Genomic DNA, 16230 nt, shown 5'->3' with positions numbered 1-16230 from the left:
ATGGTTACCATAATGCCTCCCGCTATTTCTAATAGAATTGCCTATATCATTAGTTGTAATACAATTGAACAAAACCGTAAAGAATAAAACTGACAAAACCAAAACATTGGAGATATTGTAGGTCTTCAAAAGTAGATAAAAGTCAACGAGAATGGGCGTTATAATGAATCTCATTATCTTCTCAGCTGATCCCTAAACTTTCGAACCTGATACTATCCAGCAAAACAGAATATAGGAACCTCAGTCAAAAACAAGATGGTGAGAGTAATACAGGGCTTCAAATCGAGATAATAGAAAGTCAAAGTGGGTTACTATATTATATCCTGCTATATTTTTCCCTTTAATTAAATGGATAAAAATAAAAAAGTAAATAATGGAGTGGAGATTGAGAAAAAAGAGGGCATAACAGCGAAACAGGGCAGATCAAAACATAACCATTTAAGCAGAATAGTGTTTCACCACCAGCTAATCCTGACCCAAAAATAGTTACCATATTGACTCCCTCCCTGAAGTCCTTGAGTACAACTTCATATACTGTAGCATTAAGTATATCAAAACAATGTAAATCCATTTAAGAGAATGACAGCATTATAGAGTATTTAGAATCGACTAACAGAAAATGAACAATGGTCTCTGTATAATCTCCTTGTCTTTAAAAGGTTTTTTCTTATACTATCGTACATAGCAAAATCCAATAAGATGCAACCTGTTTAGACCATTGGAGACAGAAGAACAAAAGCTAGATGAGACTTCAAAACAAGATGGTACTAAATCAGCATTACCTATTAAGATGTCATTTTCTCCAAAAAAAAGCTGTTCCTATCATCCAATCTTCTCTGTCTCATTTCTGTTGAGCTCTTTTTCTGTCAGTAGCTGTCAGTTTGTCTTCTTCATTTTGTTCTCTGCTCCATTCGTTGTGGCCTCCCCGCCCCTATTTCTGGGTTCTTTGTATTTTTCTTTTTTTAGAATATCCTGCAATACTTTCTGTAGGGTTGAATTGGTGGTTGCAAATTCCCCCAGTTCCTCTTTATCTTGGAAGCACCTCGTTTTTCCATCAATTTCCAGGGACAGTTATGCAGGATATCTCAATCTTGGCTGTAGATTATTATCTTTCAAAGCTTGAATTATTTCTCCCCAAGCTCTTCGTGATTTGATGGTTTGTGAAGAGAAATCTGCTGTAATTCTGATGGGTCTTCCCTTGTAAGTGATCTGTTTCTTGTCTCTTACAGCTTTTAATATTCTGTTCTTGTATTGAATTTCTGGAATTTTTATTATTATATGCCTGGGTGTTTCTCTGTTAGGGTTGTAAGTAGCTGGGGTCCTGTATGCCTCATACATGTGAGTATCTTTACCTTTTGCTAAATTAGGAAAATTCTCCTGGATTATTTCTGTGAGTAGCTTTTGTAGTTCACTTGTTTGTGTCCCTACTTCTTCTTTTATGTTCTTAATCCTTAAGTTATGGCTCCTCTTATCATCTTCTTGTCTTTGTATTATTGCTGTGTGTTTCTTTGTTATTTTTAAGAAGTTTTTCATTTCATTCTCCCATGTTTCAAGTCTGCCCTCCAATTCAGATAGTCTGTCCTTAGTTTCTTTCAAGCTGTTATGCCAGTCTTGGGTAGACTTCTTGATTTCTTGATAGTCCCTTTGCACCTGCTTCACATACTCAATGCTTTCTCTGTTTTCTCCATCAAGCAATTCTCCCCTCTTTTTCTGTTCTTCCATTCCACCATCTGCTTTTTCCTGGGTGGTGCTTAGCATTTCTCTAACTATTCTGCATACTTCTAGCTTCAGGTCATTGATAACTTCATTCCTGAATTGGTCTATGAGGCTCTCTAAATGGCGCTTAATGTATATTGGTGGAGTGTCCACTATTGCCTGATTCTCAGGATTGGGGGTCGAGGAGCCTTTTTTGTTGCTTCCCTTCCCCATATTTTCTGTTCCTTATAAAATGTAATCTTACACAGGAGGCCCGGCTTCCCTGCCTGTCAGCCACAGCTTGATCAAATTGCGCTGGTTAGTTGTTCCCGCTCACCGCTGCGCCCCAGGGAGTTGCGGAGGAGGCAGCCTACGCGGGAGTCGGTCGCACCTCCGGGCCACCGTCAGGCTCTGGGATCTGGGTTAGGCCAGCCTAGGGAGTCCGCCAGCAGCGTCCCTCCGGCCAGGCACCTTTCACCAATCCCGTCCGAGAGGGAAACGTGCGGCTGCAGTTGCCACCGCACCCTGCTCTTACAGGACTGCCCTAGCCCAGAAAAACCTCCGCTGGAGTCAAACTGCGGTAGGGAGTCAGTTCCTCGCTCACCTCGCCACCGGTCAGCCTTCCTCCCTGTCCGTCGCGTTTCCGACTCCGTTCGCAGACTCCCGTTCCCAAGCCTCTGCGCGTCTCTCCTTGCCGAGCCGCTGTGGAGGTAGCCGGCCGCCGGGCGGCGGGAAATCCAAACCGCGGTTTCCAATGGCGCGGAGTCGAGCCTCCACACCGAGATTTTTCTGTTCCTATTTTAGCGCCAGGACTGTATTCCAAGTTGGATTCTCTCAGCCCAGTTCGTTCCTGAGTCAGCAGAGCATATCTCTACTGGTTCGTATCTCCTTAGTCCGCATCATTCCTGGCCTCTGAGCCGAGCCTTTAGAGAGCGTTCAGTAGTTGCTGTTGTCTGTCCGCCATGTTCTCTCTATCCCAGTTATGATAAAATTGTACAAAACAGTAAAGAATAAGACCAATAAAACCAAAACATTGGAGTCATTAGAGGACTTCAAAAGAAGATAACAGTCAACCAGAATGGGTGTCACAATGAATCTTATTGTCTACATAGTTGTTGCCTATACTTTCAAACTTGGTACTATCAAGCATAACAGGATAGAGGAAAATCACTCAAAACAAGATGGTGAGAGCAATACAGAGTTTCAAATCTAGTTAATAGGAACTCAAAGTGGGTTACTATAATATATTCTGCTATTTTTTATTTATTTTTCCCTTAATTAAAAGGATAAAAATGAAAAAGTAGATAATAAAAAGGAGATTGAGATAAAAAAGAGGTCATAACAACAAAACAGCGCAGGTCAAAACATAGCCATTTAAGCAAAATAGTGTTTCACCACAAGATAATCTCAACATAATAGTAGTTACCATAGTGTCTCTTTCCTTAAAATCTTTGGGTATAACTGTATACTGCAGCATCAAACATATCAAGACAATGTAAAACCATTCAAGAGAATGACAGTATTACAGGGTATTTAGAACCAACTAACAGGAAATGAACAATGGTTTCTGTATAATCTCCTTGTCTATAAAAGTTTTTGTTTATATTATCACATATAATAAAATCCAATAAGATATAACACGTTAAAACCAATGGAGTCAGAAGAACAAAAGCTTGATGGGACTTCAAAACAAGAGGATATTAAATCAGCACTACCTATTATGATGTCTTGTTTTCTCCAAAATGGCTGTTCTTACCATCCAACCTTCTCTGCCTCATTTCTATTGAGCTCTTTTTCTGTCACTAGTTGTCAGTTTGTCCTCTTCATTTCGCTTTCTGCTCCATTCATTGTGGCTGCTCTGCTACTGTTTCTGGAATCTTGATATTTTTCATTTTTAGAATATCCTGCAGTAATCTCTGTAGAGTTGAATTGGTGGTTGCAAATTCCCCTAGTTCCTCTTTATCCTGGAAGCACCTTGTTTTTCCATCAATTTCTAGCGACAGTTGTGCAGGATATATCAATCTTGGCTGGAGGTTATTATCTTTCAAAGCTTGAATTATTTCCCCCTACGCTCTTCGTAATTTGATGGTTTGTGCCGAGAAGTCTGCTGTAATTCTGATGGGTGTTCCCTTGTAAGTGATCTGTTTCTTCTCTTTGACGGCTTTTAATATTGTGTTCTTATATTGGATTTCTGGAATTTAGATTCTTATATGCCTGGGTGTAGCTCTGTTTGGGTTGTAGCTGGCTGGGGTCCTGTGTGTCTTATACATCTGAATATCTTTACCTTTTGCTAAATTAGGGAAATTCTCCTGGATTATTTCTGTGAATAGCTTTTGTAGTTCATTTGTTTGAGTCCCTACTTCTTCTTTTATGTTCTTAATTCTTAAGTTATAGATCCTCTTATCATCTTCTAGTCTTTGTATTATTGCTGTTTGTTTTCTTGTTATTTTTAAGAGGCTTTTCATTTCATGCTCCCACCTTACAAATCTGTCCTCCAGTTCTGATAATCTATCCTTAGTTTCTTTCAAGCTGTTATGCCAGCTTTCAATAGAGTTTTTAGTTTCCTGGTAATCTCTTTGAACCTGCTTCTTCACGTATTCTATGTTTTCTCTATTTTCTCCATCGAACAATTCTCCCCTTTTTTTTCCATTCTTCCATTCCACCATCTGTTTTTTCTTGGGCGGTGCTTAGCATTTCTCTAACTATTCTACTTATTTCATTAAATACTTCATTTTTGAACTCGTCTATGAGGCTCCGGAGATACCGCTTTATGTCTATAGGTGCCGTGTCTGATATTGCATGTTTTCTGCCTTCATTCTCTTTTGCATTTACCTTTCCTGGATCAGTGTTCTCAGGATTGGGGACTGAGGACCCTTTTCACATACTTTTTGTTCCTTCCATACAAGTGTATGTAGCAGGCCCAGTTTTTTTTTTCTCTTTGTCTGTTGCAGTTTGTTTGAATTCGCATGCTAGATCTTCCCGCCCACTGCAGTGTACTAGGAAGACACAGACCTGGGCAGCCTTTGCTGGGCCCGCCTACTGAATGCTTCACTGCTAGTGTGCACTGCCAGGTGAACGGACCTGATTTGGGCTAGCCTACTGGATGTTAATCCGTGGTGTCACCAGGCCAAGTGCTCCCCACCACTCCCGCTTGAGAGAGGAATATGTGACTAAAGTCACTGCAGGGCCCTCTTCTGGCTAGTCTGCTTGTTCCCAGAATGTCCTCTGTTGGAGTCTCCTAGTCTATGAAAGGGTCCCCATTTCTCTCACTCACTGCAGGTCAATGCAGGGCTCCCTGCCAGTCCCGCTCTCAATGCCGTTTGGTTCGCTGACTCCAGCTCTGAGAGCTTTCGTGCATCTCTCTCCCTGCCATGTGGATTGGGACGCAGTAGCGGCAGCAGGAAATTCAAATCACGGTTTCCAATGGCATGGGATCCAGCTTCCACAATGAGATTTTATCTGTTCCTGTTATAGCATCAGGATTGCATTTCCAGTTGGTTTCTCTCAGTTTAGATTGTTCCTGGGTCGGCAGGGTACATCTCCCCTCGCGTAGGACTCCTCACACGGCACCATTCCTGGATTCTAAACTGATAATCTTAGAGAGCCTCCATGGCTGCTGTTATTTGTCCACCATGTTCTCGCGGAAGTCCCAATATACTTTTAGAAATAAAAGCTAGAGCAATTAGACAAAAGAGAATTAAAAGGAATAAGCATAGGGAAGGAAGAAGTAAAAATATTAATTGCCAATGACATGATACTCTATATAAAAGACCCCTAAAATTCCATTGAAAGAATTCTAGCTGTAATAACAAATTTGGTGATGTAGCTGAATACACAGTCAACACTAAAAATCAATAGCATTCCTGTACACAAACAACACACTGAAAGAAAAATAAAGGAAACTACTCCCTACACACCAAACCATCCCAATAATTAAATACTTAGGAATCAAAGACTAACAAAGGAAATAAAATATCTAACTGTGAAAATTATAATACTCTGAGTAAAGAAATCAAAGAGAATCTCAGAAAATGGAAAGCAGTACATTTTCATGGATAGGAAGAATAAACATTGTGAATATGGACATTCTCCCAAAATTGTTATACAGATTTAATGCAATTCCAATCAAAATAACATTAGCATACCTCACAGACCTAGAGAAATCATTCCTAAAACTCATCTGGAACCAGAAGAGACCTAGAATAGAAAGGCAATTCTGGGCAACAAAGGCATAGCAGGAAGCATCACAGTCCTTGACTTTAATTTATACTATAAATCTACTGTGATAAAATCAGCATGGTCTTGGTACAAAAACAGACATGAAGATCAATGGAATAGATTTGAAGAATGACCACAACTACAAACACACTCAGCCACTTCATTTTTGACAAATGGGCCAAACATATTCAGTGGAAGAAAGATAACCTGTTTAACAAGTGGTACTGGAAAATACTGGCTTTCCATATGCTGAAAACTAAATCTAGATCCATGGCTATCACTATGTACTAAACTTAAGTCAGATGTATGAAAAGTCTAAATATCAAAACAGAAACACTAAATGTGCTGCAAGACAAAGTAGGTAGAAATGTCGAAGACATAAGGGTAGGCATAGCGTTCATGAACAAAAATCAAACTGCACAGGAAATACTTCCCAGAATCAACAACTGGGATCTTGTCTTATTAAAAAGTTTTGCATGTCAAAAATCTATAACAGAGTGAAATTCAATGCACAAATCAGGAAAATATCTTAGCCAACTCTCCCTCAAACAAATGACTTCTATCTAGAACATATAAAGAATTCAAAAATATCAGAACCTCAAACTTCAAAGACCCAATCCAAAAATAGGCATCTGAGAATACACACTTCTCATCTAAAGAAATACAAATGACAAATAAATACAAATAAATAAAAAATGTTCAGCATCATTTGTCATTAGAGAAATGGAAATTAAAACAACTTTGAGATTTCATCTCACTCCAAAAAGGATGGCCAGAATCAAGAAAACCACCACCAACAAATGCTGACAAGTTTGTGGAGAGATAGGAACTCTTCTGTACAGTTGGTGAGAATATAGACTGGTACAATCCCAATAGAAATAAGTCTGGAGATTTCTTTAAAAGCTGGGATTGGAAGTCCCATTTGATTCAGCTATTCCATTTCTGGACATATTTCCAGAAGAATCGATAATATGATACCACAATGATATATATGCACCCATGTTTTTAGCAGCACAATTTGTAATAGTCAAATCTTGGAAAAAACATAAATACCCATCAACTGGGGAATATATAAAAAAAAAAGATGTAGTATTTTTATACAATGGAGTACTACTCAGCTATAATGAAGTACTACTCAGCTATGAAAAATGATCACATTGAGGCTAATGCTCTTGAAGATAACTATGCAAATTAGCAACCTTAGTTATGTTCCTACCACCCTGTTTTGAGAGCATATATTGTTTTTGTTTCAGGATCTTTGTTATTGGTATTTGTCTCTTTTGTTTCTCATTTTTTCCTGTATTTTGTTTTGTTTAGTTTAGTTTTTCTCTCTAAGACAGAAAGGATTGATGCACATTTACAGGCTTATACATACCTAGAATCTTTCCTAAAAAATTTTTAAGAATTGTTTATTTTTACATGTGATGTTATAAACAGTTACTTTGAAGAAAACAAGACATTATGGTAGCCATTGCTGATTTTCTATCATTTTGTTTTGAAGTCTAATAACATTTTTATTCTTGTTTTGATTGATGTTAGTCTGTTTTGTATTATTTAATTTCAACATATATGAAGGTATGAACAGCTATTTGGAAGAGAACAAGAGACATTGTTAGCTATTGTTGACTATCCTATTGTCTGGTTTTTGAAATGCTTTCATTATTTGTTTTGATTGGTTTTATACTGTTTTGTTGTGCTTGAATTCATTATATGTGAAGACAAGGGCACATATTTTGGAGAGAACAGGAGACATGGTGCTAGCCATTGTTGATTTCCTGTTGTCTTATTTTGAAATCCTGTTGTTGCATTGTTTTGTTCTGATCTGATTTGTTCTGTTTAGTTTTGTTTTATTCTCTTTAAAATAAAAGAAATAATGGATAGTTTAAAGTCTGAGAAAGATCATCATCTAGTGCTCTATAAATTTGCAGTAAAGATTCTAAAGTCCACACATACAAAATAAAGTATCAGTATTAAACCAATCATGTGAACAAACAGACTTGGTAGATGTCTATTAATTATCCCACCCCAAAATATCAGAATACACATTCTTCTCAACTTCACATCAGATCTTCTCCACAATAGACCACATACTAGATCACACAATATGATTAAGTAAATGCAGAGGAAATGAAATCATTCCTTGAGCATGACCTGACCATAGCACAATGAAACTGGAAATCAAAGATAAAAGAAATCACAAAAATACACAAACACATGGAAATTAAACAATACGTATACAAACAACTGATGGGTTATGAAGGAAATTAAACATGCAATTACACATTATATACAATTAAATGATAATGCCAATACAATATACAAAGCTTATGGAACTCAATGAAAGCAGTCCTAATCGGGAAATTTATAGAAATACAAGCTCAAATATACAACTTAGCCCTAAAACTCAAAGTTCTAGAAAACAACAAATCAAACCCAAAATACATATGAGAAAGAAAATTATGAAGATAAGAGCAGAAACTAATGTAATTTAAGCAAAGCAAACAGTACAAAGAATCAATGAACCAAAAAGTTGGTTCTTTGAAAGAAGTAATAAATTTGATAAATCATTAGCCAACCTTGTCCAAAAGAGGAAAGAAAAAAAAAACACAAATTCAAACAATTAAGAATGAAAAGGGAGAAATCACAACAGATTCCAAAGAAATTCAGATCAACAATTCCTCTTACAAGAACCTATATTCTAATAAGATGGAAAACAGAGAAGAAATGTATAGATATCTAGACACAACACAATTGTCAAAACTAAATCAAGAAGAAATAAAAAATCTAAATAACATGATATCAGCCAAAGAAATTGAGAATGTAATTTAAAACTTAACTTTGTATGTTTAAAAGAACAGCTCATGCTGTCATTGTTTGATTGATCACATTTGTGTCTAGATTTTGTAACCTGAACAAGTTCTGAGATAATAATATGTAATATATTAACTAGCTTTAACTCCCTAAATTTTTTTGAAATTTTGTGTCATTCCTATTCTTTTTTCTGTCTTTTTTTAAAGCCCAGGCCCTGACTGATTCACTGTTGAACTCTATAAGAAATTTAGAGAACAAATAGTGTGACTAATGCTGAAACTCATTAAGTAAATGGAAAGGGAAGCAATACTTCCAAAATCATTTCTGGAGGCAAGTATTACCCTGATTCTAAAACCAAAGAATATACCCAAAGAAGAAAATTTCAGGTGAATCTCCCTAATAAACATAGACACAAAAATCCTCAGTAAGACAGCAGTGAATAGAATGTAGCATATCATCAAGAAGATTATATACCATGATCAAGTTGGATTCATACCAGGGATGGAGGGATGATGCAACACATGCAAATCAATAAATGTAACACAACATATTAATGGAAACAAATATAAAAATCACATGATCTTTTCAATAGATCCAGAAAAAGCATTTGAAAAATTCCAACATCAATTCACGATTTAAAAAAATCCTAGAGAATATTGGAATAGAAGTTCTTTATCTTAATCTGAGAAAAACCATCTATGACAATCCAACAGCTAACACCATACTAAATGGTCAAAATCTGAAAGCTTTTATTCTAAAATCAGGAATAATACAAGGATGCCCACTATCATCTCTCCTGTTCAATATAGTTCTGGAAACATTAGTCAAACTGATTAGATAAGAGCAAGAAGGAAAGAAATAAAGGTAATAAAGAGAAAAGTTAAATTATCATTATTTGCAGATGACATGATACTCTATGTAGAAGACCTCAAAGGTCTAACAAAATACTTCTAGATTTAATGACCAAATTCAGGAGTGTAGCTGGACACAAAGTCAACACTCAAAAATCAATGGCATTCCTGTACAGAAGCAAAAAACAATAGAGAAATTGGGGAAACCACACCCTTTACAATAGCATACAAATAAATGAACTACTTAGGAATCAATCTAACATAAGCAAAAGAGCTGCACCTTGAAAAATACACTACTCTGAATAACGAGATCAAAGAAGACATCAGAAAATTGAAAGATATCCCTTGCTCATGGATAGGAAGATCCAACATAGTTAAAATGGCTATAGTCTAAAAGTCATTATGAAGATTAAATGCAATCATGATCAGAATACCACTAGCATATCTCACAGAGCTAGATAAAAGATTCCTAAAATTCATTTGGAACCATAAGAGACAGGACAGCAAAAGAAATTCTGGACAACAAAAGCAAGGCAGAGACATCATAATCCCTAAACTGAAATTATAATACAAAGCTACTGTGATACTATCAGCCAAGTATTGGAAAAAACCAGACCTGATGATCTGTAACAGAGCAGAAGATGAAGAAACAACTACATCTGATCTTTGACAGAGGAGCCAAAGATGTTTACTGGAACAAAGATAGTTTCTTCAATAAACATTTCTGGGAAAACTGGCTTCCACATGCTGAAAACTAAAACTAGTGCCTATCACCAGGCACTAAACTTAAGTCAAAATGAATCAACTATCTAAACATTAAAACAGAAACACTAAATATACTTAAAGAGAAAATAGTTAAAAATCTTGAAGACATAAGTTTAGTGAGAGACTTCATGAACAAAATCTAGACTGCATGGAAAGCACAACAAAGAATCAACAAATGGGATTTCATCTTATTAAAAAGCTTTCACAAAATAAAAGAAATCACCAACAAAATGAAAAGGCAACTCATAGAGTTGGAAAAATTATAGCCAGTTTCCTCTCCAACAAAGACTTCTATCTCAAACACATAAAAGTTAAAAAAAAAAGTCAGGTCACCAAAAGTCAAGGACCCAAAAATGGCTATCTGAATACACAATTCTCAGATTAAAAAATACAAATGGCAAATAAACATATGAAAAAAACTGTTCAACATTATTGGTCATTCAAGAAATGAAAATTAAAGCAACACTGAGATTTTATTTCACTCCAGAAAGATGGCTATCATCAAGAAATCAACCTATAACAAATGCTGGAAGGGCTTGTAGGAAAAAGGAACCCTTCTGCACTGCTGGTAGGAGTGTAGACTCGTGCAGCCACCGTGGAAATCATTGTGGAGATTCCTCAAAAAAGTCAAATGAGATGCCCCATTTGAACCAGCTATTTTCCTTCTGGATATTTTCCCAGAAAAATTAAAAACAGCACACCACAGAGATACATGTGCACTAATTTTGTAGAAGCACAATTTGTAATAACTTAATCCTAGAAACAGCACAAATGCCCATCAACTGAGGAATGGACAAAAAAGATGTACTTTTTTATACAAAGGAATATTATTTAGCCATAAATAAGGATAAATGAGACTTATAGGTAAATGGATGCAACCGGAGACCATACTCACATGTCAAATAAATCAGCTCTACATGTGAAAACATTGAATTGTCTCACTATTGTGAAAATCTCAAAGAGTAAACAGATCCAAATTGTACAATAGATATTGTATATATGGAGCAAACTCTGCAAAGTAAATAAAAACTGTGATAGGGAAAAGGAAAAAAATACATATATTCAGTAGATCATTAAGATAGTTAAACACCTGGTTTCTATTGGTTCATTGATGAGAAAGTTTTGTGCTTGCAATTTTTTGGACAAAGCTTCATGTCTATATCTTGTACTCTGAACAGCTACTGTGAAAATAACAATGAAGTGATCATTTCAGCAAGATGAACTATGAATATGTATATTTGGAGTAACTGGATATGTAAAGGAAGTAGTAATAGTCTTAAAGGGAGAGATAGACTCCCATACAATCATCAGCAATGAACAGATCATCAACAAATTGAAAGTCAACAAACAACAGAATTAAATTGCATCCCATACCAAAATAGGTCTAAAAGACTAACAGAACATCTCATCCAACAGCTTTCAAATATGCATTTCTTCCATCAGTATACTGAACATTCCCCAGGATAGCTCATATGGTAGGCCAAAAACAAGTCTCAACAAATCTTAAAACCTGAACATACATGAAATATCTTTTCTTTAATCACAATGCAATAAAGGTACAAATCAGTGGCAAGAAAAAATATGTAAACTATACAAACACATAGAAATTAAACAAATTTACTTTTGAGTAACCAATGGATTAAGGAAGAAACCAGAAGAAAAATTTTAAAATTTCTTGAATGGAAAGTGGAGAGGCATCATACTAAAACCTGTAAATACATCAAAAGCAGTACTAAAAGGAAAGTATATAGCAATCAATGCCCACATCAAAAAGGTAGAAAGATTTGAGATAAGACTATCACTGCATCTCAAGAAACTAGCAAAGCAATGACACACTAAACTCCAAATTAATACATAGTAGAGACACTAAAGAACAGAGAAGAAATAACAGAATGGAGAATCATGATGCAATGTGAAAGAGCAAAGAAATAAAAAGCTGGTTCTTTCAAAAGCAAGTGTTTGCTATGAAAAGGAGAAAGAAGACTCAAAAGCAGAGGTGAAAAGGAAATACTACAACTGGCACCACAGAAGTACAAAAGATCATTAGAGATTATTAGGAATTACTATGTACCCAGAAATTTGTTATTTTCAAAGAAGTAGTTAACTTCCTAGACACATACACTCTACTAAGACAGAATCATGAGGAAATAGAAAGCATGAGCAGAACAATCACAATAATGACATTGAATCAGGAATAAAAATTCTTCCATCCAAAGAAGTCACACTACCAACCAGGGTTTGTCTGTTTGTTTGTGAATTTGACCAAATATTTAAAGAAGAATGAAAACCAATTCTCCTTAAATTGCTCTTATTCTTAATCTTATAATTTTTATTCTTATTATTTTGGTACCAAGAGTCAAATTTAGGACACTGTGGTTTCCAGGAAGGCTCTTATGCTGATGAGATATATCCTCAGCTTCTCCTTAAACATTAAAAAATGAAAGGTATTGAATTCTCCTTAACAAATGCTATGATACCTAGATTACTCTGATACTAAATCCATGTTAGGATACACAAAAAAAGGAAAATTACAAAGCTAATATCATTGATGAACATAAGCACTGTATCACTAATTATCAGGGAAATGCGAATCAAAACCGTAGTGAAATATCACCTTACATAATCTTACTGCAGTCTCACCTCACCTTGCATTTAGTCTCAAAAAGACTAAAGATAACAAGTGCTTGTAAGGAGGCAGAGAAAAGGGAGCACTTGAACACCATTAATGGGGATGTAAATTTACAGCCATGGCTGAAAGCAGTATAGAAATTCATCAAAACATTAAAAATCGAGCTTCTGTATGATCCAGGAATCTTACTGTTTGGTATATATTCAAAGCAAATGAAACCAGTATGTTAAAGATACATCTGTACTCCCATGTTCATCACATCATGACTTTCACAATTTCAAATAAATGGAAGCAACCTAAGTGTTTAGGTTGATAATGGATAAAGAATTTGTGGCACATATACACAATGGGATATTATTCAGGCAAAAATAAAGTATGAAACACTGCCATTTGTGACAACACTGATAGAAATGGCAATCAATATGTTAAGTGAAATAAGTCAAGGATAGAATTACTAGTACTTCATGATCTTACTCATATGTGGAATCCTAGAATGTATTTCTATGTGAATTAGGTTGAGGATTCCCTTACTGTCAACACCTTTTCTGACCCCAAAAGAGGAGAATGCCATCAAAGGAACAGAAAAAAATAGGAACAGAAAAAAATTTGATCTCATAAACTGAGAGTAGAATGTCAGTTAATTGATGCTAATGATAGTGTGAGGAGTGGGGGGTGGGGAAAGTTTGATCAAAGAGTACTAAGATGCGGTTAGACAGAAGCAAGAATTTCTGCAGGATTACTGCATAGCATGGTGGCTATAGATAATAGTTTGTACTGTACATTTCAGGAAGCTACAAGGAAGGATTTTGAAAATTTTCACTACAAAAATTGATAAATGTTTGAAAAGATGAGTGTGTTTAACCTTGCATGAACAATATAAAATATAAATATATATTGAACATTAGACATTACTCATTAATATGTGCAACTTATGTTTTTGTGTATCAGTTAAAAAACAGAAACAGATCCTTCAAATTAGCAGAGGAAACACTGGGCTTAACAAGACTGGCCAATTTTTCTTCTCTTTTTTCCGCTCCCCTCCTGTTCCCTCTCCTTTTTTACCCAGTGGTATGAGGAATCATGAGGAATATAGACTGTACAATATAAACAATATAAGGAATATAAACTGTAGAATATAAGATATAGAATATACAAAGCATAAGATGGATATATCTGAACGCTGTGTGAGGCAATCAGTGATTCTGTTACTTTTAGGCACTTTTATATGATGAATGATTCACTGATGTTAAGCCCTGGGCACCTGCCTTTGCATAAAAAGATTTCTGGAAAATTAAGTGAATTACGGTTTAGTGCCTAGAGCTTGGTCCCACCCCTAGAGATGCTGATTTAGTTCATCTGACATGTAGCCTGCCATCAGCAGTTTTTATTTATTTATTTATTATTTTTTGTGCCCATCAGCAGCTTTAAGCCCCAAATCCCTTCTCTAGTTGATGCTAATGGTACAGAAAAACATTTCCACGACTTCTAAGAGTATTCTCTGAACACTGAAGTGATCAATACGAATGAGTACTCTCTGTTGTTTCTGTAAAAATATTTCCTGATTGAAAACAAGGAAAATACCATCCAAAGAGCAGATCTTGATTGAGCTGGTAATATGTGGTGCATTTAGCATTCTTCACAGAGAAATGTCTTCAGGACATATACCTGGCCAAAGGTCTGGACATCATATCCACACTGACACAGACCACAAATTAGTCTTGTTGGAATTTTTAAATGTTCTAGCAGCCACAGTAAAAGAATAAATAGAAAGTAATGAAGTTAATTTTAATAATATCTTATTTAATTCAATATACTCAAAAAATATTTCAGCATGTTATCAATTATAGAAATTATTAAGGTATTTTTCACTTTTAGGTAGTAAGTCTTCAAAATCTGATGCATGTTTTACACGTGCAGTATGTGTATCAATTCAGAACAACCATGTATCATGTGTTCAGTAGTCACACGTTTCTAGTAGCTGCCATATTTGCACTGTGCTAGTGCAAGTATGGTGGAATGTATTCATTAGTATTGGATATTGAATATGAGTGCTATCTAAGAAGATAACATTCTAGCATAAAACTTATTTCCTTTAGAAACACATAGATTATATCAGGATCTTGATAATGTGATATTTAATTTTTTCTATAACTCCAAGTATTACTGCTAGGTTAAATATAATCTTGCCATATCTGAGTAGCTCTTTGGATGTTAACTGAAATGTTGTTTATATTTGTCCTTCAGAATCAGTTCTCTAGAGATAGGAGAGTATGAATTCAGTCTGGGAGTTATAAAATCAAATTAATGTAGCAACATCAAGGAGGTATAAGACCTGAAAAATGAGGTCAACATCCAGATAAAAGAATTAGGACTTTTATCCCTGTAACTCATGTTAATGGGCGAAATGTATGACTCTGGTGGCTATAGAAGACAACTGTGCCTCTTTACATGTCTCCTGGTATCCACTGCTTGCTTAAAAGAAAGAAAAATCCAGAGCCAATTGGGGAGAGTTCAGGGCCAGAATTTGTCTACATTATGCCATTTTTAGGTGAAAGATATTCCTTGGGTACAGATGATTAAGCTTTTTCTACCATTGATCTTATAATTGCAAGAGTTGAGTATTGGCAATGAAAAGAAATACATGTGTAAGATACTTACAGGAAATCAATGTAAGAAATATAAAGAAAGGTCTTATAGCCTGCTTTTAAACATTGAAACTACTTCAAACTTTAAAGCAGAGAAAAAGATTCTTCTGCATCTAAGATCAGGTAACTGGAGCTCCAAATTCTGACTCATGGAAATAGTAAAACTTTGTTCTCTCAATAAACATTATCTTTGGGGATATTGAAGGGAAAATGGATTATTTCTGTAGGGACTAAAGTATTTCTTGGCCCCTGACCCAACATTGTAAAATGTCCTGAAGCTATGTGGGCCTTTAATTACACTATGTTCCTCCACACTGAAATAACAGCTCCTTTCCAAATACCAGTTTGAAGGAAATCTTTTTTTTTTCAAATGTGTCTATTTAAAATGAATCTTTTTGGTTAAAATTTTTTGAGAATCTAGGTTCTAAGCCCGGATGAACTCTAACTTACTAGTTGACTTTGGGTAAATTCCATCATTTTTCCCCAGGAAAAAGAAAAGTGGCTCTGAGCATAAATATTATTAAACCCAGATGGAATTTTAACCCCAGAATTATTTCCTTTGTGACCAATAAGTTTCAGGGAGGTTGCCTCTTTGTGGCTTATGAAGATGGTTACA

Source organism: Cavia porcellus, unplaced genomic scaffold (assembly GCF_034190915.1).
Source record: "Cavia porcellus strain 051 isolate PalLab524CR breed Dunkin Hartley unplaced genomic scaffold, mCavPor4.1 scaffold_3, whole genome shotgun sequence".
In the NCBI taxonomy this organism is placed as follows: Eukaryota; Metazoa; Chordata; class Mammalia; order Rodentia; family Caviidae; genus Cavia; species Cavia porcellus.
Note: the sequence above shows the minus strand (reverse complement) of the source record.